This window comes from Vicia villosa, linkage group LG3 (assembly GCF_029867415.1).
Source record: "Vicia villosa cultivar HV-30 ecotype Madison, WI linkage group LG3, Vvil1.0, whole genome shotgun sequence".
Lineage (NCBI taxonomy): Eukaryota > Viridiplantae > Streptophyta > Magnoliopsida > Fabales > Fabaceae > Vicia > Vicia villosa.
This window is the reverse complement of record NC_081182.1, coordinates 206,847,286-206,875,053: the sequence shown is the minus strand read 5'-3', so window position 1 is coordinate 206,875,053 and position 27,768 is coordinate 206,847,286. Positions and strand designations below refer to the sequence as shown.

At 31.2% G+C, this 27,768-nt stretch overlaps 1 pseudogene; it reads right to left on the bottom strand.

Moving 5' to 3' along the window:
* Nucleotides 1-27,768, bottom strand: part of LOC131659815 (serrate RNA effector molecule-like) — a 58,906-nt pseudogene that overhangs the window by 6,801 nt on the left and 24,337 nt on the right.

The window sequence follows — 27,768 nt, the reverse complement described above, 5'->3', positions numbered from 1 at the left end:
TAAAACACAAAAATTCTTCAAAATACAAAATTTTGCAAGATTAACAAACTTCGTGACTTTTATGTAATATAGCACACGAAAATATCCAAAATAAGTAAAATTTGCAAGTTTAACAATCTTCATGACTTTTATGTAGTATAGCACACAAAATTTTTCCAAAAGACCAGATTTTGCAAGTTTAACATACTTCGTCACTTTTATGTAGTATAGCTTACGAAAATCTTCCAAAATACCAATGTATATAAGTTTAACGAATTTCAAGACTTTTATGTAGTATAGGACACAAAAATCTTTCAAAATACAAAAATTTGCAAGTTTAACGAACTTCGTGACTTTAATGTAGTATAGCATACGAAAATCTTCCAAAACACCAAAATTTCCAAGTTTAACAAACTTCGTGACTTTTATGTAGTGTAGCACACGAAAATCTTATAGAAGACAAAATTTTGCAATTTTAACAAACTTTGTGACTTTTACGTAGGATATAGCATATGAAAATCTTCTAAAATACCAATGTATGCAAGTTTAACGAACTTCGTGAATTTTATGTAGTATATAGCACACGGAAATCTTCCAAAATATTAAAATTTGTTAGTTTAACGAACTTCGTGACTTTTATGTAATAGCACACGAAATAGTTTAAAATAAATATTTGGTTTGAAGTGTTTTAAATAGATTTTTTTTATCATTTAAAATTAGGATTATTCATTAGGCAATTTCTCAAAGTAATCAAAATCGGACTGAACATCAAACCGGTGTATTTAAGGTTTAAGGGTTTTAAAGTTTAACCGTGATTGAACCCAGGTTAAAAAATGATTGAACCAAGCAATACTTATCAACTATCTATTTAAGAATCTATCTAAGAATGAGACATACTTAGTCTCTCCCTAATATACCTTTTTACAAAAAAAATAATTTATACTATAAAAAGTCTTTTATGGTAATAGACTAAATGAAATTGTATTAACCAATCAAAATGATGCATATATAGTTAGTTTGGGGTTCTTATAACTGTTTTGACAATTATAAATAGTTAGAAACTAACCATTAAATGTATGCTATTATTGAATAAAGAAAATCTTTCTTCCCATCTCTAATCTCTAATCTCTATTCTCTCTCTCTCTCTCTACATTCTCTATCTTTTCCCTATCATTGGTATCTAGAGCTTGTCTACCTCGGCCACACCATTCATGGCAGACGCGACGCGACTACACAACGCCATTCGTGAGGCAGAGGAACGCATCATGGCGTTAGTAGAACCATGTATCACGAGGCAAATTCGTGAACTGGAGAATCGCTTCAAAACTCAATTCACCAATGTGCAAGAAGCCATGCGCGAAATTGGATTCTGAAGAGGATGGTCAGGATCCATTTCCTTCAACGCATGTGTACACGCCACCTGTGTACATGACAAACTTTAATTTGGACGAAGATGAATCATCAATATATGTATTCTACAATCGGTATGTGCAGTCAGATGAACAATTAAAAGAGGGAAACAAGTTTCGTTCAAAAGATGATTGTGTGTGAGCTATTAAAAAAGTTCCACATGGTGAACTATATTGATTTTAAAGTAGATAAAAAATGCAGAGAAGTACAAAATTAGTTGTGCGAATGAGGAGTGTATGTTTATGCTTGAAGCATCATACAAGTTGAGAAGTGATTCTTGGGTGAACGACTCTATTTCTCAAGAACATACTTGTGTTACAACTAATCAGACACAAGATCATTATAAACTAAGTTATGATCTTATATGTTAAGAAATCTTACCTCTCGTAAGCAATGACAATGTAATATTCCATTGATTGGTCTAGGCGTTTCAACCTTGCATTAAAGGGTTTGCGTTCTACAAACCTATTATTCAAATAGACATTGTACGGGAAATATAAAGGGACCTACTGATGGCAGTCGCACAAGATGGAAAAAACAATGTTTTCCCAATTGTCTTCGCTCTAATGGAAGGAGAGATCGATGGAGGTTGGAGTTTCTTTGTCAAGAATCTCCGAACACATGTTGTTCCGCAATCTAGTCTCTATTTAACTTCCGACATATATGTTTCTATTGAGAGTGCATACAACAATCCTGCTAATAGTTTGCAAGACCCCATTCTACTCATGTTTAATGTATTAGACATATCGCACAAAATTTCATGCGAGAGATAAAAGACAGAGTTTGGATATAATATGAAGGAAACAATATGGTAGGGCGGGATTAACAGCCAGACCGTTCAGGACAAAAATAAAGTTTGGATATAATTAGATCACACAAACTAAAACAAGTTTAAAACTTATGTTACTTTTAAAATTTTGGTCAAATAGATCATATATCTCAAATCATTATTGCTCACAAACATTAAAATACTTTCGATAAATTTTATGATGAGGTGGGTCGTATGCAAACAAATAGATCATATATCTCAAATAATTATTGCTCACAAACATTAAAATACTTTCAATAAATTTTATGATGAGGTGGGTCGTTTGCAAAAGATGGATAGCTTAATCAGGGCTGACCCAATGTATTTAGGTATTTTGAGGCCTAAGGCAAATTAATATACAATATTTTCAAACTAATATTTTTTTAAATTAAATTATATATATATATATTTATATTAAATTAGCAGAATTTAATTCGTGAACCATTGCTTAACGGAGGCTTGCTTACCGCTTGGCTATTTTGTTTTTATATTAATTTCTTGAAACTTATATAACTTATATTAATTTAGAGGCCTTTTTTTTCAGCATTTGAGGCTTATTTCAAAGGCCCAAGAAAATGAGACCTAAAAGGCGACGGGCCTTACTCCCCTTGGACTTGGGATGACCTTGAGCTTAATTGGGAGGAACAAAACACAGAACACTGACATCCAGAATCAATAGAACCAGCAAATTCTGGTGCGAAGCCAACATATTGTCTTAAATAATTTTTATTATCCACCAAAATCTTTTTCAGTTGGGGGCGGGAGATAGTCTTGATTGATCTCTCTATAAATATCTCAGTTTTGTTAAGAATTACAAGTGTGGGTGTGGGGAAATAGTCTCACATTTAATAGGAATGTGGTGACTTGAGCATTTATAAGTGGGAGAACCCGCCCACCTATCACCCTTAAGGTTTTATGTGGAAAAGTGGTGTGTCTCCCACAAAGGTGTGTTGCTTAAAAAATGGCCCCATAGTATGCTTCTCGCTTGACACCCCGATTGGTGTTCTATAGAGTTTTCATGTAATTGTCTTAATATAAGAAAACCAGTCAGGCAGCATTTTGCTTAAGAAATTTATAAATGTTACAACATCTATGACACAACAGAAATATGATCTAACCTCATTGTTAAACAACTAGATTGTTGCTCTGACAAAGTATCATTGAGAGAAACAATATGCTATCAATTTGATCTCAATGCAACATCTTAGTGAAACTTACAAACTCCGATAATCAATAATAGTAACTTCTTCAGGGGCATCCAAATCTTGATAATTGCATCACCATTAGGAAATGAGTTAAACACTCACATACCAACAAACAACTCAGTTCAATAATGAATGAATAACTTGAGTAGTGAATACATGCCAGCATCCACGGTAGAAATACTCCCACCACACGGTATTTTAATAACCCAAAAGAGTTTCATTCCTACCATCCAGCCATGTAAATGAGATTTTGATTTTGTGGTGCTAATTATTTATGAATTGGTATTAATTTGATGTTGGTTTAAAGTAAGTAGAATACTAAGCCATTTATGGCTGAATAAACTCGTAAAAGTTCAAAATAAATGTGTAAACATATAGGCAAAAGCTATGAGTTCCCTCTCCCGAGTTAGAATAGTTCTAAAAGCAAGAGCAATTCTACTAGAGTACACTCAAAATGTCGATCAAATTCATGGATAGTGAAAAAAGGCATCATGTCTAAAGGTCCAGCAGAATAATTACCTCCGCATCCGTTGAGGATCAGGTCTAAAGGTTAGAGGAACAACAATCATAGAAGTTTGTCCCCCCTATTTGAGGACCGGAACGCGTAGTCATCCCTAAGGTATTAAATGAAGATGGTCATTGATCCCTAAACATATGCATCGCAACTTCTGGTGGACCAGTAACAAAGGGTCCCAAAGGCTTGAATAAATATGAAATATATAAGTACCAAAAAAACTCAATAACACTATTAATTGGATACATTCAAGTGAAAGAGAAACCAACCCGATACCAGGTACAAGCATAAAAAATGGAGGAGGGTGCATATCTGAGGAGAATTGAGGTACATCAAGCCCTCCATATGCATCAAACATGGTTTCATCACGGCTACCCAACCGCCTTTTACGGGATAGAGAACTGTCTCCATTTGTTCGGTCATTTCTATCATAGTCTCGCTGATTCCCACAATCATCTTTCAATCGACCATCCAGTAATCTGCGCCTGTCCTTCTATATAGAGGGAAAGAAGAAATTGGACAATTGAGTAATTGAGAATCAAACCATAAATACATATTCATAAATATTTTGCCAAGATTAAAGGATAAAGATGTGCAGACCATTTGTGATATTTTTCAAGATAAATATTGTATGGTAAATAGAATTTCCATTATACCAGAGATTGCTGCAAAATATGGGTTCCACCAGGAGCATCAGGATCACTACAATATGGGTAAGGTCAATCAATGTGATATTTCCACTACCATTTGCAAGACTAATCGCTATAAAAAAAGGCTTAATTAATACTTCATGTAATTTTGAAAATAAAGATCTTCACACAATTTTGATGTTGGCTCCAACACAAGCTCGGTTTGTTTTAGCTTGAGATGTTTGTACACAAACTCAACTACATGAAAAATATTTGTGCAACCCTTAGCTCCATATCCATATTTCTATCCATAATTTTCATCCCTAATCTTTCTAACATATAGATCCAACATGTCAGCTTCTGTAACATCAATCTTCTCCTTTGCAGTCCTTACTTCCAAGGGATCCTAGCCTTCCAACCTTCTCTGCAAAAATGAATCAAGCTTTTTCTCCCATTCTGACCCCGATTTACCAGTTTCTTCAAGCCTTGCTCCTTCTGGTCTCACATGCCTAAAACCCTTGGTATAGTTAGTCTCGGGCATTCCATAATAATCTACACCAGAATCCGCCAAAGATATGTTATTAGTTTGCCCAGCAGCTCAACACCTTCTAAGCCCTTAATAGATGTTGGGCCACCACTGATGATTATTGCAAGACCCACATATCCACTATGAGCATAAAATATTATCTTCCAATCCCTTTTAACTTGTCAAGTTTCTGAACAACAACCTGAACTTGTTGAATCTCTGCTTGTATCCTTCTAGGTTCAAAACTAACAGAATGCGCATTAGGAGCATCAGAGAAATCATTATCCTTATTAGATCCCCTACCATGTCTTCTTCATTTGCCAACGGCTTCTGTTTCCTCATCTAAATTTGGCTCAGTGGCTTCCTCTGATCTAGTGGATACATAGTTTAAACCTGAATTTCTGCATAAATCAGTAGTTCAAGTACTATCATCATTCAATGAAATTTAATAAGCATGAGGAGGAAGAGCAAGATGAAACACACACAGAGCGAGAGAAGACAAAAACATACATGTCCCGTGCTTCACTTTGCAAATCAAGCAAAAAATCCTTTTCCAGAAGACAAAAACTCCCTATATTTTTAATTATAAGTTGTTTTTGATTTTTCACACATATTAAGAAATGTAACAATTATTGTATGAAAAATATAAATAATAAAGGATTTAACAAAATTGTCTTTCATTAATGGAATCAACAGTAGAGTCAAGACAAAAGAATTATAAGCTGGATGAACCAAAACACTTATACATTTCACGAGCTAGTAAGAAATGAAGAGATGAATTAGAAAAACTTTGCTCGAATAGAAATCCTCTTCAATGTTCTAGCAAAGGAAAAAAATCAAAGACTATCAAACAATTCAACTTCCTTAATGACCAATGTCATACCCCGAAATTTGCCCATCTCATTTCATCTGAGGGGTACAAGAGATTACAGGTCCTCCAAAAGTCAACAAGAAATACCTTTTAGGTCAAAGCTCATAACTTGAGCATTGAAGCTTCAATCGATATGAAACCAAAAAGGTCATTTAAAGGACTCTTCAAGTTTTCTAAAAAAGGACCTAGAATGAATTTATGTGACTAAAGTGAAGGGAGATACGAGGCGCGCAAGTTGGCAAAATTTCAAGAAATACATAAAACCCTAAGTAATGAATTTTGAAGTTCTTGATTAAGGGGCCTAATATTTTTACTTCAAACATGGTCATGACTTTGTAGGAGACCTCTAAATCCATATTTATCCTTTTATAATTTTATTTACTATTTATGTGAATTTTAATTCATTTAAATATCAAATAAATTTATAAAAATATCAAGACAAATGGATTAAATTATATGGATTTTCTTTTAATCACACAAGGGCTCAACAAATGCCATAAGGAGGTCCAAATGTGAAGGGAAGGTTTTTTAATCAAAATTAGAAGGGACTTTTTTTTTCCATGCATATTCATGCAAAATATCAAAGGGACCAAAGATAAAGAATCCAAGCTCATGTTTGACCTAATTCCATTGAGATATATATTCTAAAATTCATTAAGAGAGGGGAGGACGAAAATAGGGGTGGGGAGCAAGGGTTTTCAAGTTGCAAAATTGACAAAAAAACTAGGGCTCAAGTCACACTCTGCTACAACCAGTTTCAACTCTCTCCAGCCATGCATTCAATGTCCTGAAGCTCTCAGCAACACGTTTCAATTGTTGGTAAAGCTCAGAGTCCTTCAGAATCGCCCAGCCAAACAACTCATGAGGTAATACCAAGATTGAAATCGATTTCACTTATCCCTGCGTTGCTACTGATTTTTGTTTGTTTAGACGTGATCAGGAGGTTATTTAGAACAGGTGTGACGTGCTACATGGAAGCTTAGGAGTCTAAAACAAAAGACACCATTGTTAGGGTTTAAGAGAAGCCCTCCTTCGTTTTCATAGTTGAGGCGGATTTAAGACCAAACCAACGCGACCATTGAATTCGTAGCACTTGTTTTAGCGGATCTGGGTTAGTTTGGTGTTGTCCTCTTTTGATTTTTTGCAGGTTCCAAAGGTTAGCCATGGCTGCACCAGTGGTCGTGGAATAATTCGCAGGTAGTTTCGTAGCAGATTCTGCAATAAAATCCGCAGGTACACTTGGAGAGGATGATGAACAGTGCCGGCGGCTCTTTGACCGAGTGTGTGGCAAATTCGCATGCTGTGATTGGCTGGCCCCAGCGTCTCGTTTCCTCTCTCCATCCACTATTGGCCGGTCAACGAAGCCAAGCCCTCTCTCTCCTCCTGATTCGCTGTTCAAACATTCCAGAGGGCCCACTTTGACTCTCTTTCCAATTAATATTTACTGCGTTTTATTTATATTTATTGTTTGGTGATTATTATACTAACAAATGAGAAAATTGGCTTAAGTGGCAAGGGGATTGTACTGCAATTACAACGTCCTGGGTTCGATCCCCAGGTTTCTACATAATTTTTGTTACAAATGACAAGCTTCTTGATCCAACTCTCACGATCAAGAATAGGGCTATCATGCACCCCACGCATCAGCCAATGGATCTGTGTTAGCTAGAGATCCAACGTCCTAGGCTGCGAGCTCACGGTGGACCCTCCCAGAGCGCATCACATACAACCAGGCCCCAGGTTATCGTTTTACTTGTTTCTTTTGTATTTTTTTTATTTTTTTATTTATTAGAATAAATGTTTGTTTATTTAATTTATTTGTTTTAATTAGAATATAAATCAGGATTTACAATATAGTTAGGATTAATACTGTAATTATTCCCGACTATTCCCTCGATCATTTTCCTCGATTTTTCGAGTTAATTTATTTGATTATATTATTATTAAAAAAAATCACAAACAAAAACCCTATAAAGGTGTAAATATTAGGGTTTAGCTAATCCCATTGGCCATTTGGCCAAAATATTAGGATTCAATTTATTATTCGTTTCGACTAAATTTATTAGTCGCGATGGTTAATAATCGATTAATTTAATTAATCAAATCCTATAAATTAAAATAAACATTATTTTGCTAAATGGTTTTAACCATCTTATTGGTTATGATGATTAGCCTACCTTATCAATTTGTTATTATTTGTAATCGTATTAATCGGTTATGAGAGGTAACAGTATAAAAATACAAATTCATAAAATAATAAAATACGTTAATTCATTATTAGTGATAATCGAATCAATCGATTTGAATTGGTAATGGTGCAAAACCCCAATCTTTTAACTATGGTGATCAAACCTATTGATCATTGCGGTTAATTGTGCCAAATCAGGGTTGTACGCCCAAAATATCTAAAACACACTAAACCACGATACTACGGATTTTTATCCATTCAACTGCGATTTTCAAATCACAAACTACGACAGGCCATTCAAAAAGCCTTCAAACAACTTCATCTCAATTCAAAGGCGTACAACCCTGTGGCCCGAACTACGTTGACTCTGATTCTCCATAAGGAGATACGTAGGCACTTGGCAACAAGGCGAGTCCCCCACCCTAAAATCTCAATTTTCCCCTTATTCAATTCTTTAGCATAAACCTTACCTTAATACTCTTAGCCATCAAACCTTTGCCTTAGATTCAAAGCCAATAGGAAAGGGTTGAGGGTGCCTAACACCTTCCCTCGACCTGAATATAGTATCTTACCCTGATCTCTATACTGCGTAGGGTTTCCTATTCGCCCTTTAGAATAGGTGGCGACTCTCTAAGTTAATTTTTAGGCAGGTTGCTACAACCAAATGCATCTAAACATTTGTCTAGCATAAATTCTTCCTTTAAAGTTCAAGAAAAAAAATAAATCCTTGTCTTTCAAACAATCTAAATTCCTCCAAATAATTAGACAATGACCATGAGCCCGGTAAAAATAACAACTAAAGAATTTCCCCATTTAGTGGGTTAGAATACATGAAGCAAATGATGCCCCATAATATTGAATGACCATACAAAAAGTAGACCATTTAACATTGTATCTTTCTAATTGGTTAGGACAACGTTTTTCTTTGGTATTGCTCCATCTTTAACCATTCGACTATCAGTCGTCTAGTTTAACATCCTTATTGACGCTTTTACAGAATGAGAACTATATGGACTTCCACTCAAACTGATTTCATTACTAATCATATCTTGTCTTGTATGACCATTAATATATAACATAATATTCTTAATCATCCACACTGACCTTTCTTTCTTGCGGGCTAATTATCGCCTATCATTCTAAAAAATTCACTGAAAAAATAAATAATTAAAGATCAAACCTGAATGAGAATGCTAGGATAGAAATAGGAGAGGACGGGCTACTAAGCTGAATCTGGCCTACGATAAATTTCTAAAGCCCGAGTCAATGAGTATGGCCTTTGGCATTTTTTAGGCTTCTTTTTCTCTAGCCTTTTTAAAATTTGAGTCTGGCCTGAAAACCTATTTAAAAACATGTTTCACAAATACTTTCAAATAATTCATTTTACCTATTATAAGTCACTTTGAAAAAAATATCGGTACCACAATATAAATCATTTTGTAAAAACCAATAAATCATTAATCTTATTTTTCCTATTATATTCTCCTCTTTTAATTATGTGCGTTTATCTTCCTCATACTATTAGTGAAAGACAATTTGGTAATTTCCTTCATAATTTTTCTTCTTTAAACAATAATTATTACATCTCTTAATAAGTGTGAAAAGTTCAAAACGACTTATAATAAAAAATGGAGGGATTACTATTTAGCCTATTGTATACTCCCTCTATATTTTATTATAAGTTGTATTTGATTTTTCACACATTATTAAGAAATGTAATCATTATTGTATAAATTATAATGGATTTTACAAAATTGTCTTTCATTAAAGATATGTGAAAGATAAATTTAAAGTAGGGAAACAAAAATAATAGGAAAAGTAATATTAATGATTTATATTTTATACAATAATTATTACATTCCTTAATAAGTGGGAAAAGTCCAAAACAACTTATAATAAAAAATGGAGGAGTACTATTTAGCCTATTTCATTTGATCCTATCCCATTTCATATTCCCTCTATATTTTATTATAAGTTATTTTTTATTTTCACACATATTAAGAAATGTAATCATTATTGTATAAAATATAAATTATAAAGGATTTTACAAAATTGTCTTTCATTAAAGATATGTGAAAGATAAATTTAAAGAAGGGAAACAAGAAAGTATAATAAATACTTAAGAAAATAATAGGAAAAGTAATATTAATGATTTATATTTTATACAATAATTATTACATTCCTTAATAAGTGGGAAAAGTCCAAAACAACTTATAATAAAAAATGGAGGAGTACTATTTAGCCTATTTTATACTCCCTTTGTTATTTATTATAAGTTATTTTCGATTTTTCACACTTATTAGGAAATATAATAATTATTGTTTGGAAAATATAAATTATAGATGATTTTATAAAATTATCTTTCATTACTGGTATGAAAGAAGGTAAACAAGAGAGTATAATTAATAAATGAATGAGAGACCGTTGAATAAGATATCGTTCTTCCCCTCATATGCATCTAATTTGGAAGGCATTTGGTGTTCCTTCATTGTCACCCTCTTTTGAAGATTGTTTATTTGAAAAAAAAAAAAAACCTATATCAAACATGTGCAATTAATACGAGGCTAGAAGATATTTAGCTTTCAAAATGGTAAAGTATTAAATCTTACCACCATCACAAGATATTTAGCTTGATAGATTTAAATTATCTACTGCATTGGTAACTCCAACCTTCAAACGTGGTCTTTTGCATACTCTATTCGACTTATGTGAGACATGAGGATACTTCCCATTTTTCTTGTAAGTGATAGGTGATTTAGCCACCATTTTAACCGTTGGCATCAACGTTAGGCTTTTGATCATTTCAATTTATTGACCGTTTGTCCTTTTGCCTTATTAACCTCTAAGAAACAAAAACAAAAAGTAAGTCAACATATATACATGAAAAAAAAAATTGATTATACACAAACTATGTTAATCTACATAATGTTTATAATTTCATGTCATCACATAGTAGTTGACACACAAGTAAATTCAAAACAAAATGATTTAAAAACACATTCCATGTATGGTAGATGCATTCTAATCCGACAGAAAATTTCATCCTAATTTGTATCCTCATTACACCAACTCCATTAAAGAATATTTCAAGCTTGTTCTATCGAAAGTTATGAAATTTAAAATTTTTAAAATAATTAAACTCTGGACAATTAAACAAATAAAATCTATATTAACATCAACAAATTCGAAAAACTAAATCACAGCTATACAAATCCCTCCAATTCAAACATTTAATTCATTATTCATGATCCATTTTCCGATATCAAAAATATTCAAACAAAACAAAATCTATGTGTAACCCTAATAATTAATAAAATTTTATATCATTTTGAATACCTTAATTTCTACAATTAAAACTCACAAAAGGTTTTAGACGCTTAACAAAATTTTCCGCATATCGGAAAATATCCAAAAATCCAATCTAATCTCTAGGATTTCATCATGTTCATTCAAACTATTAAATACAAGCATCAACAAAATGTCTAAATCTCACAGTAAAACAATTCATAAAACCAATCCGAACAAAACCATCCCATAAAAACTTTTAAAAGTTCACTCTTTTTCCATTGAAGATGTCAACTTCGATTCAACTTTCAAAAGTCTTCTAACCTTTTACCTCTCCCTATCACTAAAAACAAAAAATCAAAAACCGTAAAAAGAAACATAAACCAAAATTCAGCATCAAAAATAAATTAAAATAACATAAAATCGATTACTGAAAAAACATTAATTGAAAAATTAACAAAAAAAAGTAACACAATTCAAATAACTTCAAGTTCAGATTCATACTAACGAAAAACAAAATGAATGAAAGAATTGAAAAAAGATATACTTATGCTCTCTCTAGATCTGTCTATAATTTGATTTGGGAGAGGTGAATAGAATGTTGTGTTCTTTGGTTAGAATCTCTTTATATACTCGCACGAATTTCACATGAAAGTTTTAAAAATGATTAGTTATTCATGATTTTAGAAAATTCATAAATTTAGTAAAGTTTGAAATATAGCAATAATAAATTAAGGGGTTACCTATAAAGGTGATTATTCAAAGAATGTAATAAATTTTTTATTTATTTTAGGTGATTTTTTATATTTTATATGAAATATATTTTTCAAATAGGTATATTTTGAAAAAAAAATTAAGTTTTATTTTTTTTCTTTTATGATTCATTTCCAAATTTCATATTAGGGAAATAGAAATCTTTTTCTATAAAAAAAATATAATTTTTGTAAGTATATCTTATTTTATTTTATTTTAAAATTTTATATTCTTTTATGGAAACTTAATTATATTTTTTATTTGAAAATATTTATTTTGAAAATCTGGTAATGTGTTAAAGGGTTCATTGTAACTGACCGACTGAAAAGGAGATATTTTGATATTATTCTTATAATATTTTGAAATGTTAAACTTTTACAAAATAGCTTTAGATTTCCATCTTTAAAGTTTTAACATTTTTTAAAAGTAAATTTTGGTTTGATGTATTTTGAATGGATTTATTTTATCACGCAAAACTAAAGTATTTGTATACAGAAAATATTCCAACAATTATATTCATTCTCACAATGCATTCAATTTGACCAAAATGTTTCTGTAAAAATAATTTTTATTAGAAATTTTTATTTTTTTCTCATTTCATTTTGAAGTTCTATGATCTAATATTTAAAAGTTAAGAGCATTTGAGAAAATTTTATGTATTAGAACTTTTGCCACCGAGTTTTCCGATACACTAAAACACTCACTCAGAAGTCTTTCTATCAAAATTTTTCAATACACTAAAATTCATAGAAATGTATCTATCAAATTCTCCAATCCATATTATGTTTGGAATAAATTGCATTATAGATAACTTATATAAGTTATCTGATGACTACAACAAAAACGAGAATAATGACAAATTGTGATCTAAATTAAAAATAACTATCGCCTATTCTAATAGGACACGGTTTTTACAATAGATGAAAAAATATATATTCCACGTCTAAAAAACGATCGCATAAAACTTTAGGCAATGATTTGTCTGCCTAAACTCATTTTTGTTGTAGTTACCTGAAATGTAATTTTTACAAAAAAAAAAAAAAAAAAGATTTTTGAGACATAATATAGACCTGAGAACTTAGTATAACGACCTGCGGAAAGTCTTAATGTACCAAAGAAATTGTCAGACAGACTCCCAAGAGTTTTAGTGTATTGGAAAACTTGATAGAAAATGTTGATGTTTTTATTGGTTGATTGGCATCTATGTTTGGCTAAAATATAATAGAAGCAAAAAGTAATAGATTGTATAAGTCTTGCAAATATGAAAAAATAAAACAGGTACAAGAGCAAAATGTTATATGGAATGTCATGACATCAACTCATGACATCGCGCCTGCAGAAATGGAATGAAGATTCAGTCTGATACTCAACAGATACAGAATATTCTATGGAATATTATGTAATCCTGTGTGGCGCAAATTTAAAGGTCAAAAGAATCAAGTCAGAATATTGAAGAATCAAATCAGAATATTGAAGATTCAGCACTTTCTAATTTAGGAGATAAATTAGGAAACTTGTGATTGAAAACCTTTCTTTTAGCAAAAGATATCTGCTGATTTGTAACAGCTACTAGTGTTGCAATTTGTAAGCCCGAGTCCAATTGAGAGTAGGTTATAAATAGAAACCTTTGTAACCTAGTTTTTTAAGCAAACCAAGTATTAAAAAGATGTAGTCATTAGGGTTTGTAAATGTAGACCACCCAGGTTGTGGGATGACTGCCATGTCCTTCTCAAAACCTGTAGGTAAGAGAAGTAATTGTTCTCACTCGAAACTTGTAGGTAAGAGTTGAGTATTATGTTCTTGATTGAAGCTATGAAGCAAGATCAAGTAATCTTTTATTGTTAATTGTTTAAATAGTTGTTGCAGGATTGTAACAGTTAAGTCTCACTAGTGAGTGAGCAGAGGTTCTCTTTTTTTTGGATGGAGTTCTAATATAAAGGTTATATTGGGTAGTGACTAGGTAAACCAGAGGTTGTTTATCTATAAACCAGAGGTTTTTTACATAAAATAGTACTACTGATAGTGAAATCTTCTTCCTGGCTTGGTAGCCCCTGGAGTAGGTAGTTAGACCAAACTGGGTTAACAATTCACTGTGTTATTTATCTTCTGCATTGTATTGTTTGTTCAGTCTTGAATGTTGTAACATCGTGTATAACATCAGGTTCAGGTTTAATAGCTTGTCCTGCTACATAACCAATGAAGTTTACAATCTGGTTATGTTGACTAAACTAACATGGTCCTAGTACTCATGGACTCCTTCTTCTTATGGATAATCAAAAATTGGGGATCGTGAGTGACATCCTGAGTCTGTCATACCATAATTTGAGAAATACTTTTGATTGGGTAGGGAATAACTGTTGTGGTATCACTACAAAAAAAAGGCGCTTATTTTTTAATGAATTTAGGGGGTTTTCCCACAAAATGTATTGCAGAGTAATAAAAACTATCGCTTATACGATTCTCACAATCTGATTGCGGGGGTTTTATACGGCCTCTGGTATAAACTGCGGGAAATTTTTGCGGAGGTTTGAAACCTCTGTAAATCGTTGAAATATAACACCCTATTGTGAAGTTATATTTCATCTCTTTTATTCTATTTGACGACTATTTATATATTATATACAATGAATTTGTGATATCTAAATTTATGCCCAGATTTTATAAACTTTCTGGCTTCGCCACTACTTATGGTGGAAGAGGTAATCTCCAAAAATATCATCGTTTGAATTAGCTAAGCTGACAACAAACTCAATCAACAGCTGAATTTGAGCAGGTACATATGATCATATGGAGAATTAAAGGAATTCAAATGTGCATACTAGAGGAATTAATGTAGAGATGATAATTAAAAAAATAGAAATGCATCTATAAAGGTGTGAGACTTTTTAATTCTTCTGTAAAAACATAAAAGGTTTGAAAAATGAATGATTCAAGGAATACGTATGCTTAGCTGAAAGTACATGTTCAATAGCCCGTCACATTCAGGAGGGGCCATTCTTTTCAATAAAAATAAACATGCTTAAGTTCTATCAAGAGAATCATATGGTTGCACCCCTAGTGCGATTTCTTTAATCAATTGCCTATTGAAAAAAAAAATATCATACATCATTTTTCAATAAAGTTTGATTCTCAAGCAGTATCTTGATCATGGTTTAAATAAAATATCAAGTTTTACTATCTAATCCATACATAATGTGTTTGTGTAAATAGCATATATGTGTGTCAAGTTTTGGAAAATTCATATCACTAATCATTCTATTTTATAGTATAGTAAATTAATTATTCAAACTCTATTAGAATTTTTGAGCATATTCCAAAGGTTGAAAGATGCATTAAACATGCCAAATAGGGTTGTAGTGTTGTCTTCTATATATTACAACATACAAAACATATTTTTTATCCAAATAGATATTGTTGTTAATACTCTATATATACAATGGAATAAAGGCACACACTGCAAAAGAGACCAAATTTCTCTATTGGCTACACATTAAAAAAACTAGTATATATGAGTACTAGTGATCTTCTGTTAATTTCATATTTATTAATTTTTAAAAAGGCTACTAGTATCAAATTAAGAACATCATATTAAATATGAAACATGAATTATACAAGTTAAAAATAAAAAACAAATGTGAGCATGTTAAAATAACATAAACCGGTAATCATAGCAATTGAAAAATGAAAAACATAAACATAAAATAACATATAAATTGTAGTTAAAATGCTAGAATTAACAGCATTAAGAAGAAGGTGATATCCAACTCTCGGTGCAGAATTCTAGATGGGTTGGAAACTTTACGATAACCTTAAAAGTGTCATTCTTTAAATCATAAACTATCAACTTCTTTTTCCATCTCTCCACCAACACTCCACCAACAACACTTGATCGGCTTCAAACGAATAACCCATTTTCTTTTTATTCAGCATGTGTAAACACACCGAAAACCTTGTTTTCTTTTCATTTCACATGTGTGATTGCATGACTCACATCACCAGCTTTGGCATCTTCTATTAAACCTTATATATCTTGGGTATGTATGGCATTCAGCCACTGGATTCAAAACCTTGTTCCCTATCAGGTTATCACACACTCAAGAGATATTTAACAAAAGTTTAAGTATGGAGCAACAACAAGCTGACATCAAAAGCAGACTCAAGACAAAAGAACCATAAGCTTGATTAACCAAAACTCTTATGCATTTCACAAGCTAGTAAGAAATGAAGAGATGAATCAGAAGAACTTTGCTCGGGTAGAAATCCTCTTCAAGGTTCTAGCAAAGGACAAAATCAAAGCCTTTCAAATAATTCAGTTTTCTTAATGAATAAATGCATCAGAACATTTCGCTAGTAGAAATTCTTCCTACAAAGTTCAAGAAAAAAATAAATCCTTGTCTTTCAAACAATCTAAACCTTCCTCTACAGAATTAGACAATGACCATGAGCCCAAAAAAAACAAAAACTAAAGAATTATACATGGAACAAATGATGCCATAATATTGAAGGACCATACAAAAAGTAGACCATTTAACATTGTATCTTTCTAACTGGTTAGGACTACATTTTTCTTTGGTATCCCTCCATCTTTAACCATTTGACTATCAGCCGTCTAGTTTAACATTCTTACTGATGCTTTTACAGAATGAGAACTATATGGACTTCCACTCAAACTGATTTCATCACTAAGCATATATTGTCTTGTATAACCATTAGTCTATAACATAATTTTCTTAATCATCAAGATTGACCTTTCTTTCTTGCTGGCTAATTATCGCCTATCATTCTAACAAATTCACCGAAAAATAATTAATTAAAGAGAAAAAATGAATGAGAATGCTAAGATGGAAATAGGAGAGGACAGGCTACTAAGTTTGAATCTGGCCTACGATAAATTTCTAAAGCCCGAGTCAGCGAGTGGCCTTTCGCATTTTATAGGCTTCTTTTTCTGATCTGGTCTTTTTAAAATTTGGATATGGCCTGAAAGCCTGTTTAAAAGCATGTTTCACATAGACTTTCAAATAATTCATTTTACCTATTTTTTTAAATAGACAACATGACCTCTTATATACTCCTTCTGTTTTTTAATATAATTCGCTTTGAAAAAAATAATTGTACCACAATATAAATCATTTTGCAAAAACCAATAAATCATTAGTGTTATTTTTCCTATTATATCCTCTCTTATTTTAATTATGTACGTTTATCTTCCTCATACTATTATTCAAAAACAATTTGGTAAACTCCTTCATAATTTTTCTTTTTTATACAATAACTATTACATTCCTTAATATGTAGGAAAAGTCCAAAACAACTTATAATAAAAACGGAGGGAGTACTATTTAGCCTATTTTATACTCCCTCTATTTTTTATTATAAGTTGTTTTCAATTTGACACATATTAAAAAATGTAATAACTATTGTTTGGAAAATATAAATTATAAAGGATTTTAAAAAATTGTCTTTCACTAATGATATGGGAAAGATAAATTTAAAGAAGAGAAACAATATAGTATGTGTAGTAAATACTTACTAAAATAATAGGAAAAACAATATTAATGACTTATTGATATGGTATTGTAAAAGGACTTCTAATTTGATATATAATTTTTCCACAAATCAAGACATGGTTCATCCATATACAAGTCCATTATGCAAGGTGTTTGGAAATTGGAAAAGTTGTCGGCGTCCACTTGATTAAGTGGGGTATTGATTTCTTCCCCATTAAATATAAAGATATCACATTAATTAGGTTTTTTATAATCGCAAGTAAAATAGTTTTTAACAAGTAATGTTTCAAGTGGGTACCTCCATCAAATAGGTTATCGTCAGGCCTGTTAAAATAAGCTAACAACGCATCTGAATATGAGATTGTCGGAACAGAAACCGGAAAAGGATCTTGCTAAAAAAACATCGTTGTGAACAATGTGAAGCAAAGAGAACATTGACACTTCACTATTTTCTTTTTTAAGAATATACTATGGAAGTGGCTAAATTATATGCAATGAATCAGTTTTCATTGAATAAATATCCAAGGAAAAAGTTAATGAAGCGATAGCATTGAAATAACACCAATACTTCAAAACATTGATTAAAAACATAAAATTTTACTGTTTATACATAAATACATATTACATGATTAAAAAACACATTGGAAACAATATCAAGCAGATCAACTCTTGCATATCAAAACTTGCATCAGAAGTCATGCCAAATGTTCAATTCAGTACAAGTGGTGATAAGTTTCAACCATTAGCAATAGTGAGATTGAATTGTCACTCAGATAAATCGTTATATGCACTTATGTTGCATGCATGTAAAACATAATGTTAGGCCACGTATGATTATTACAGCCAATTTATACTCTACAAAAAAGAATACTTCAAGAGTAATTCGAAAATTTAAGCAGTGAGAAAAAACACATACCATTCCTCATCTTTGGGAGCATTGAAATAAGCTCGTTTCTGGGTAGTAATATACTCTAATTTGTATTATTGGTATCTAAAAATAATGGATTATACACATGATTCATCAATAATCAATAAACAAATCGGAAATTCTTTAGTACTAGGAGCTTAGAAAAATGCAAAAGGCAGTTATTTTTTTAAACTTACCTACGCTCCGCTTTGGATGGCAGTATATCATCCCCAAGCTTCTGAATGAATGTCTTATAGGACATTAATCCCTCTCTGAAATAATTCACACGCTCTTCAAGTGAATAAACTTACCCCAAAACATCACATTGTCAAGTTCAATAGAGTAAAATAAAAGCAACCAACGCCCGACAGGAAAATTCTTAGATACACACAGACATAACATATAGTTTTACACACAACCGGTCACAACTTTTTTATTAATTAAAAAATAAAAATAAGGTTTTCTCTCTCTTTCATCATCTTAACCACCCCGTGATTATAAATAAAAAAGAAATTAAGATTTAAATAAATTTAAAATTTTCTTTCATTTTTATGGTTGTTTCTAAAGAATATTGATAACGGTTTATTTCCATTCAAAAATTTCTCTGTCCCACAAATCAGCAATAAAAGTTTAAGTATGGAGCAACAACAAGCTGGTATCAAAAAGCAGACTCAAGAAAAAAGAACCATGAGCTTGATGAATCAAAAGCTGGCATCTATTTTCTAAATGGACAACACGGCCTCTTATATACTCCTTCCTTTTTTTTATTATAAGTCGCTTTATAAAAAAATATTGATACCACAATATAAATCATTGTGCAAAAACTAATAAATCATTAATGCTATTTTACACATTATATCCTCTCTTCTTATAATTATGTAAGTTTATCTTCCTCATACCATTGATAAAGGACAATTTTGTATAATCCTTTATTTTTATACAATAATGATTAAATTCCTTAATAAGGGATAAAAGCCTAAAACAACTTATAATAAAAAAACAGACGGAGTACTATTTAGCCTATTTTATACTCCCTCTGTTTTTTATTATAAGTTGCTTTTGACTTATCACATATACTAAGAAATATAATCATTGTTGTATGGAAAATATAAATTATGAAAGATTTTATAAAATCGTCTTTCATTTATGGTATGGGAAAGATAAATTTACATGAGGAAAAGAAGAGAGAATAATAAGTACTTAAGAAAATAATAGGAAAACTAATATTAATGTTTTGTTGCTATTGTAAAACGACTTCTAATTTTATACATGACTATTCCACAATGTCAGGTGTTTGGAAATTGGAAAAGTTACTAGCGTCCCCTTGATTAGGTAAGGTACTGATTTCCTCCCCATTAACTATAAAGAGATTATATTAATTAGGTTTTTTATCATTGCAAATATAAGCAGTTTTTAACAAGTACGATTTCAAGTGGGTACCTCCATCAAATAGGTTATCGTCAGGCCTTTTAAAATAAGCTAACAACGCATTTGAATCTGAGATTGCAGGAACAGAAACTGGAAAGGATCCTGCTATAAAAATCACAGTTTTGAACAATGTGAAGCAAAGAGAACATTGACACTTCGTTGGTTTCTTTTTTAAGAATATACTATGGAAGAAGCCAAATTATATGCAATGAACCAGTTTTCATTGAACAGAACAATCCTAGCTCACAAATACAAATAACTAAATCTTAGAATAAATATCTAGGAAAAAAGTTAATGAAGCAAAAGCATTGAATTAACATCATTACTTCAAAACACAGATTAAAAACATAATTTTTACTGATTATACATAAATACATAATACATGATTTAAAAAATGCATTGTAGAAAATAATAAGCAGATCAACTCTTGTATATTAAAACTTGCATCAGAAGTCAAGCCAAATGTTCTTTTCAGTGCAAGTGGTGTCAAGTGTCAACCATTAGCAATAGTGAGTTTGAATAGTCACTCATATAAACTGTTGTATGCGCTTATGTTGCATGCATGTAAAACATAATGTACCTTAAGACCATCAATATGTATCAATATGATCCATGAAATGGAGGTGAGTCTTACCAATTCTACTACTGACCTGCACATTCATTGAATGAGAGACCATTCTTCCCCTCAAATGCATCTACATTGGAATGTATTTAATGTTCTTCATTGTCAGTCTCCTTTGAAGAATCTTTATTTACAAAAAAACCTACATCGAACATATGCAATTCATAAGTGGCTTTTCTTGTATTATATGAGCCTAGAAGAGTCATACAAAGCCACCAATACTTGGATTTGCTTTCAAATAAAGTATTAAAGCTTACTACCATTACATGATATTTGGCTTGATAGATCTAAATTTTCACTGTTGGCATCAATGTTAGGCTTCAGAAGGATAGTCTAACAATCTTTCAATCTACTGACCCTTTTTCCTCTAGCTTATTAACCTAAGAAACAAAAACAACAAGCCATACAAAACATATGTGCATGAATTGAAAAAAATTGATCATACACAAACTATGTTGATCTACATAACGTTTATAATATCATATCATCACATAGTAGTTGGAAGATGATTAAAAAACACATTCCATATACAGTAGATGCATTCTAATCGGACAGAAAATTTCATCCTCGCTTGTTTCTTTATTACACCGTCTCTAAAAAAGAATATTTCAAGCTTGTTCAATTGAAAGTTATGAAAATTAAAATTTTTAAGATAGACATTAAACCAAGACAATTAAACAAATAAAATCTATATTAACATCAACAAAATCAAAAAATTATGTATAAAATTAAAAGTCGCTATACAATACTAATAAATCAATAATGTTATTTTTCCTATTATATCCCCTCTTCTTTTAATTATGTACTCCTTCATAAAGACGATTTTGTAAACTCCTTCATAATTTTTCTTTTTTTTATACAATAATTATTGCATATCTTAATAAGTGTGAAAAGTACAAAACGACTTATAATAAGAAACGAAGGGAGTACTATATAGCCTATTTTATACTCCCTCTACTTTTTATTATAAGTTGTTTTTGACTTATCACACGTATTAAGAAATGTAAACATTATTGTATGGAAAATATAAATTATGAATGATTTTACAAAATTGCATTTCATTAATGGTATGGGAAACATAAATTTAAGAAGAGAAACAAGAAAATATAATAAATACTTAAGAAAATAATAGGAAAATAATAGTAATGATTTATTGGTATGGTCAAACGAATTTAATTTGAGACATAACTTTTCTACAAATCAAGACATGGTTCATCCATATAGAAGTCTAGCATGTCATGTCAGGTGTTTTAGAAATTGGAAAAGTTATTGGCGTCCACTTGATCAAAAGGGGTACTGATTTCCTCCCTCATACTATACAGAGATCACATTGATTAGGTTTTTTATCTTGGAATAAAAAAAAAGATTATAACAAGTATGGTTTCAGATGGGTACCTCCATCAAATAGGTTATCATCAAGCCTGTTAAAATAAGCTAACAGCGCATATAAATATGATATTGGGGAACAAAAATTAGAAAAGGATCCTGATACTAAAATCATCATTGTGAATAATGTGAAGCAAAGAGAATTTACAGAGTTACCAATATGCTTCGACTATATAATTCATCCATGCCCCATCCATTGCGAATAATGTGAAGCAAAAATTATAAATATGATAGTTCACTATTTTGTTTTTTTTAAGAATATACAAGAGAAGTAACCAAAGTAATCTCCAATGAATCAGTTTTCAATAAATAGTAAAATCCTAGCTCACCAATGCATACGACTAAATATTTGAATAAATATCGAAAACAAAAAAGTTAATGAAGTGATAGCATTGAAATAACATAAATAATTCAAAACATTGATTAAAAACATATATTTTTACCGATTATACTTAAATACATCTGTTGCATATTTAATTTAAAGCACATTGCACACAATATCAAGAAGATCAACTCTTACATATCAAAACTTGCATCAAAAGTCAAGCCAAATGTTCAATTCAGTGCAAGTGGTATCAATTGTCAACCATTAACAATAGTGATATTGAATTGTCACTCAGATAAATCATTATATGCACTAATCTTCCATGCATGTAAAACATAATATACCTAAAGACAAACAATTTGTATCAATATGATCCATGAAATGAAAGTGAGTCTTACCATTTCTATTACTGACTCTACACAACCAGTGAATGAGAGACTGTTCTGCCACTCAAATGCATCTATGTTGGAAGGCATTTGGTGTTCTTCATTGTCACCCTCCTTTGAAGAATATTTATTTACAAAAAAACCTACATCGAACATGTGCAATTAATAAGTGGCTTTTCTTGTATTATATGAGCCTAGAAGAGTCACAAAAACCATCCAATATGTGGATTTTCTTTCAAAATGGTAAAGTATTAAAGCTTACCACCATTGCAAGATATTTGGTTTGATAGATCTAAATTTTCCACTTCATTGGTAACCCCGACCATCGAACGCGGTCTTTTGCATATTATATTTGACTTATAGACACACGAGGATACTTCCGATTTCATTCGCAAGTGATAGGTGATTTAGTCACCATTTTAACTGTTGGCATCAACTTTAGGCTTTTGAAGGATAGTCTAACAACATTTGAATCTATTAACCCTTTTTCTCTGCCTTATTAACATCTGAGAAACAAAAACAAAAACTAAGTCAAGCAAAACATAAGTACATGAAATGAAAAAAATTGATCATACACAAACTATGCTAATCTACATAATGCTTATAATATCATATCATCTCATAGAAGTTGGCGGACAATTGAAAAACACATTCCATGTACATTAGATACATTCTAATCAAACATAAATTATCTTCGTTATTTGTTTCCTTATTACACCATCTCCATTAAAAAATATTTCAAGCTTCCTCAATTGAAAGTTATGAAATTTAAAATTTCATACAAACTATTGAATACAAGCATATTAAAAGAACACATACCTATTGAATACAAACTATTGAAAGAACACAATTTAAACAACTTCATATTCATAATAAAGAAAAACAAAATGAACCGAAGAATTGAAGAAATTGATGAAACACATACATATGCTCTCTCTCTCTCTAGAATTTGTGTTGTTTCTCTCTCTAGAATTTCATTTCAGATATGTTAGTCAGAGAAGCGAAAGAAGTCAATGGAATGTTGTATTCTTGAGTTAGAACCTCTTTATATAGTCGCTCGAGTTTCAAACTTGAGATGAGGATCAATTTTGACGATGAAGAAATGAGTTTATTTCAAATGGGAAATCTAACGGTTCAGAATGTGACACGTGTGTGATGGAATTTTTTATTTCTTTTAGGTGATTTTGTTATGTATATTATATGAAATATATTTTTCAAAATGGTATATTTTGAACTTTTGTTTTTTTTCTCTTTTATGATTCATTTCCCATGTCTGTCGTATGGAAAATAGAAAGCTTTCTCTATAAAAAAAATCTTTCTATAAAAAAAAGATTATCATTTTGTTAAAATATTTTATTTTATTTAGCTTACGGAAAATGAATAAATTATTCAAAATTAATTTTTGTTTTGGAAAATGTTTATTTAGAATATCATTTTTTATTTATATATTTTCTAAAGGGTATAGTTTGAAAAATTACTTTTTTTATTTAAAAAAAAATATATTTATTTTTCTTTTATAGTTTATTTCCAAAATTTATCTTATGGAAAATAGAAAGATTTTTCTACAAAGACAATAATCATTTTTGTTAAGATATCATATTTTATTTAATTTTGAAATTTTATATTCTTTTATTAAAATTTAACTTTTAAAACATGACTAAATTATTTTAAATTATTTTGCTTAAAAATATTTATTTTTAAAAGGTGGTTGAAGGGTGCATTGAAACTGACTGAAAAATCAGGAGGTATTTTGATATTTTGCTTATATTCAGTTAATTTTTATTCAAATCGTTGCTTTTTAAAAAGTGGAATTTTGAAATGTTAAATGTTTACAAAAACAGTTTTTTATTTCAATCTTTAAAGTTTTAACTTCTTTTTTTAAATATAAATTTTGGTTTTATGTGTTTTAAATGGATTTATTTTATACCAAACACATCAAAGTTATTTGTTTATATAAAATATTCCAGTAACTATCTTTAGTGTTACAATACACTTAAATGATCAAAATATCTTATATAAATAGTTATGTTTGAAAAAAAAATTGTAAGTTCTCTGATCTAGTATTTTAAAAGGGGAAAAGCTAACATGTGCCCTAAGGGCACAGGATAATTAGATATTTATAGAAATATTTTTTTGAAACGCGTACATTTAATGGATCGAAACTTTAAATATAATTTTATTATATTTAATTACATTTAACTTTTTCTAATTATAGTATCGTTAACCTGTGCCCTTAGGGCACATGTTAATATGACCTAAAAGTTAAGAGAATTTAGGAACATTTTAAATACTAAAAATCTTGCCATAAAATTTTCTGATACACTAAAACTCCTAAAAGCTATTTTACTAAGATTTTTAATACCGTAAAACTTTCAGAAATCTTTTTAACGAGTTCTCTGAGATACTATAATTTTTAGAAGTCTTCTACTAGGTTCTCCGATCTATATAATGTCTGGAAAAAAATGCAAAAGAAAAATTGCATTACAGATAACTTACAAATAAGTTATTTGAAGTTATTTGAAGTTATTCGAAGACTACAACAAAAATGTGAATAATAAAAAATTGTGGCCTAAGGTAAAACATTGTTTATTCTAAAAGCATGCGTTTTAAGGATAGATAAATAAAAAGGTTAATGAATTTTTTGGTCTCTCTAAATATTTTAATTATTTCGTTTTTAGTCCCTCTAAAATTTTTCATCCACAATTTTAATCTTTCCTACTAATGTCCCTTAACAGAGCTGACGTGACACTGTCATGTGGCAAAGATGCTGACATGGATGTCACGTGGCATTTGGTCCCTCTTTTATATTTTTTATATAAATTTTATTTATAGCGACAGACACTTCGTCGCAAAATTCGTCGCTAACATGAACATCATATAAAAGCCCAGAAGTTCAAGCTAATCCATATTTTCTGAAATGCCCATGTTTTGTTGATGTGTGTTTACTTACCTTTCTGAATTTGTTTCTGCACAAACGAAAAACCTTTGTTAGATGTCTGCTAATCTGAGTTGTGTCGAACATGTTGTTCGCATAAAAATTTGTCCACCGGGAGTAAAAGCCTTGTGTCATGTAGAAAGCAGGTTGGAAAGGAGTGAGTCTGAATTCAGCAAAATTGACACGGTAGTTCTGGTACTTTTCAATGTTTGAAAAGGTGTGGTCCACTCCTACAACACAAAGCTCATGCTTTCAATCAAAAAGGGGTTCTGGGATAAGTTGACATAACCCTAACTATCTAGACACAAAGTTTGGTTGGTAAGCTAACAAACAAACGTGACTTTTCATTGGCATGATCCTGGAGACTATGAGTCTAGGAAGAAGGAACGCGCACCAAATGTCTTCGACTTTTGTGTGTTCACCCTTGAGACATTATCAAGTGGCCAGGTTAACCACTCAGGTCCATGAGTTCGATTGGCAAAGGGGGCCATGGATGGAGTAAAATTGTGGCATTTCGAAAACATCATGACATAACGAGTGAAGTAGTTTTGAAAATTCTCTGCATCATCATTTGGGGTCAATTGAAGTAGCCTGGTCCCTTCAATGGCTCGATTCAGGAACTCAGGGTCTTTCTCATTCACTTTGCCAGAGGTGTGAAGCGAGGGCTCGAAGGTTGCATTAAGCCATAGTTGAAGAAGCCAATATGGGTCAGCCAAAAGCAAGTTGGTGCCAACTTTGTATCCTTTCATCTTAGAGGTAGCAGATCCTAAACTCTCATAAAGTCCAACTAAAAGCAATCCACTCAAGCAAACCTTTCGACCAGAATGTAGTTGGTTCGCCAAAGTTAGAAATCTCCTATCTACTTGTAGGGATTTGCAGTAGAAAATGTATTTGGATAGCCACAGGTCAAGGAAAGCTATGTGCTCAACTTTGGAAACTTCATCTCCTTCGACATGGTAGAAGCTTGTGTATGCAGTAAAGGTAGCATTCTTGACTTGGAAATTAATAGTGTTGTCCGCTTGCAAATAAGGATCAAAAGCCTCTCTAGTAGGTGGGAGACTAGTGATTGCAGCAATATCAAAAAGAGTAGGAGTTATTATTCCAGGTGTAATAAGTGTTGTCCTAGAAGTACAGGGATGCCAGCAGCAAGGGTTGGCAATAGCTAAAGCCTAGCTTTGACATTTGGATTAAGTAGAAGATTCCTAAATATTTCCAAGCTTGGGCTTTCTTCTTTTCAAATTTGAACCCGGCCAAGTATGGCTCATCTAGCGTGGGGCATGATCGAAAAGGCCTAAAGTTTTCAGTTATGTAGCCAAGCTGAAAAACTTCTCTCTTAGTTTTAGGAACTAAAGAAGTTTCCTCAGAAACTTTCTCCTTAAGGATTTTAATTGGTTTCTTAGCAGAGTCTTCATCTTCTTCCTTAGGAGGTTTGGCTTTATTAGCTATCGGTTTAGTTCCATGATAAACAGGAAAAACTTTTTAAATTTCTCTAAATCTGCTGCCGGAATCAATGGACCCATAAATCCTAGGGTTTTACCAGAGAGTAAAAGGAATGATTATCTGGGAGGCATAATTTTCCTTTTGCTCTGGAGAAAGCTTAGGAGTTGAGATGAATTCTTAATTTCCAGCAGTAACAAGCTTGCTAATGAGGAGATCAGTTTGAGAGGCAGGATCCTTTGAGGTTTCTGCTTCCATCTTCGTGTTCTTGGACTTTTGTTGTTTCTTGGAAGGTGACATTGGGGAAAATAGGAGTTTTTGAATGAAATTTGATGGAGGAAAGAAATTGGTTTACTATGATATATATTTCTGGAAACATGAAGTTGCAGAGACAAAAATTGTGAAATGAAGAAAATGGAGTATTTATATGGAGATTGTGGCAGTTGAGGAAGTTTTCAAATTAATGAGTTAGTGAGACACGTGGTGTTGTCTTACCATAAAAAAAGAAGAGGTTACTTTATGTCACTTTGGGAACTGACTACTAAGCATTAATGATGAAAACTGTTGCACGCACGTATGATTAGACGTTTAAGAAAATAGAGAAATCGTTGCTTATGATGCCATAGAAGCTTTATGGCTATTGTAATAAGCAGTGGTCTTTCGAAAT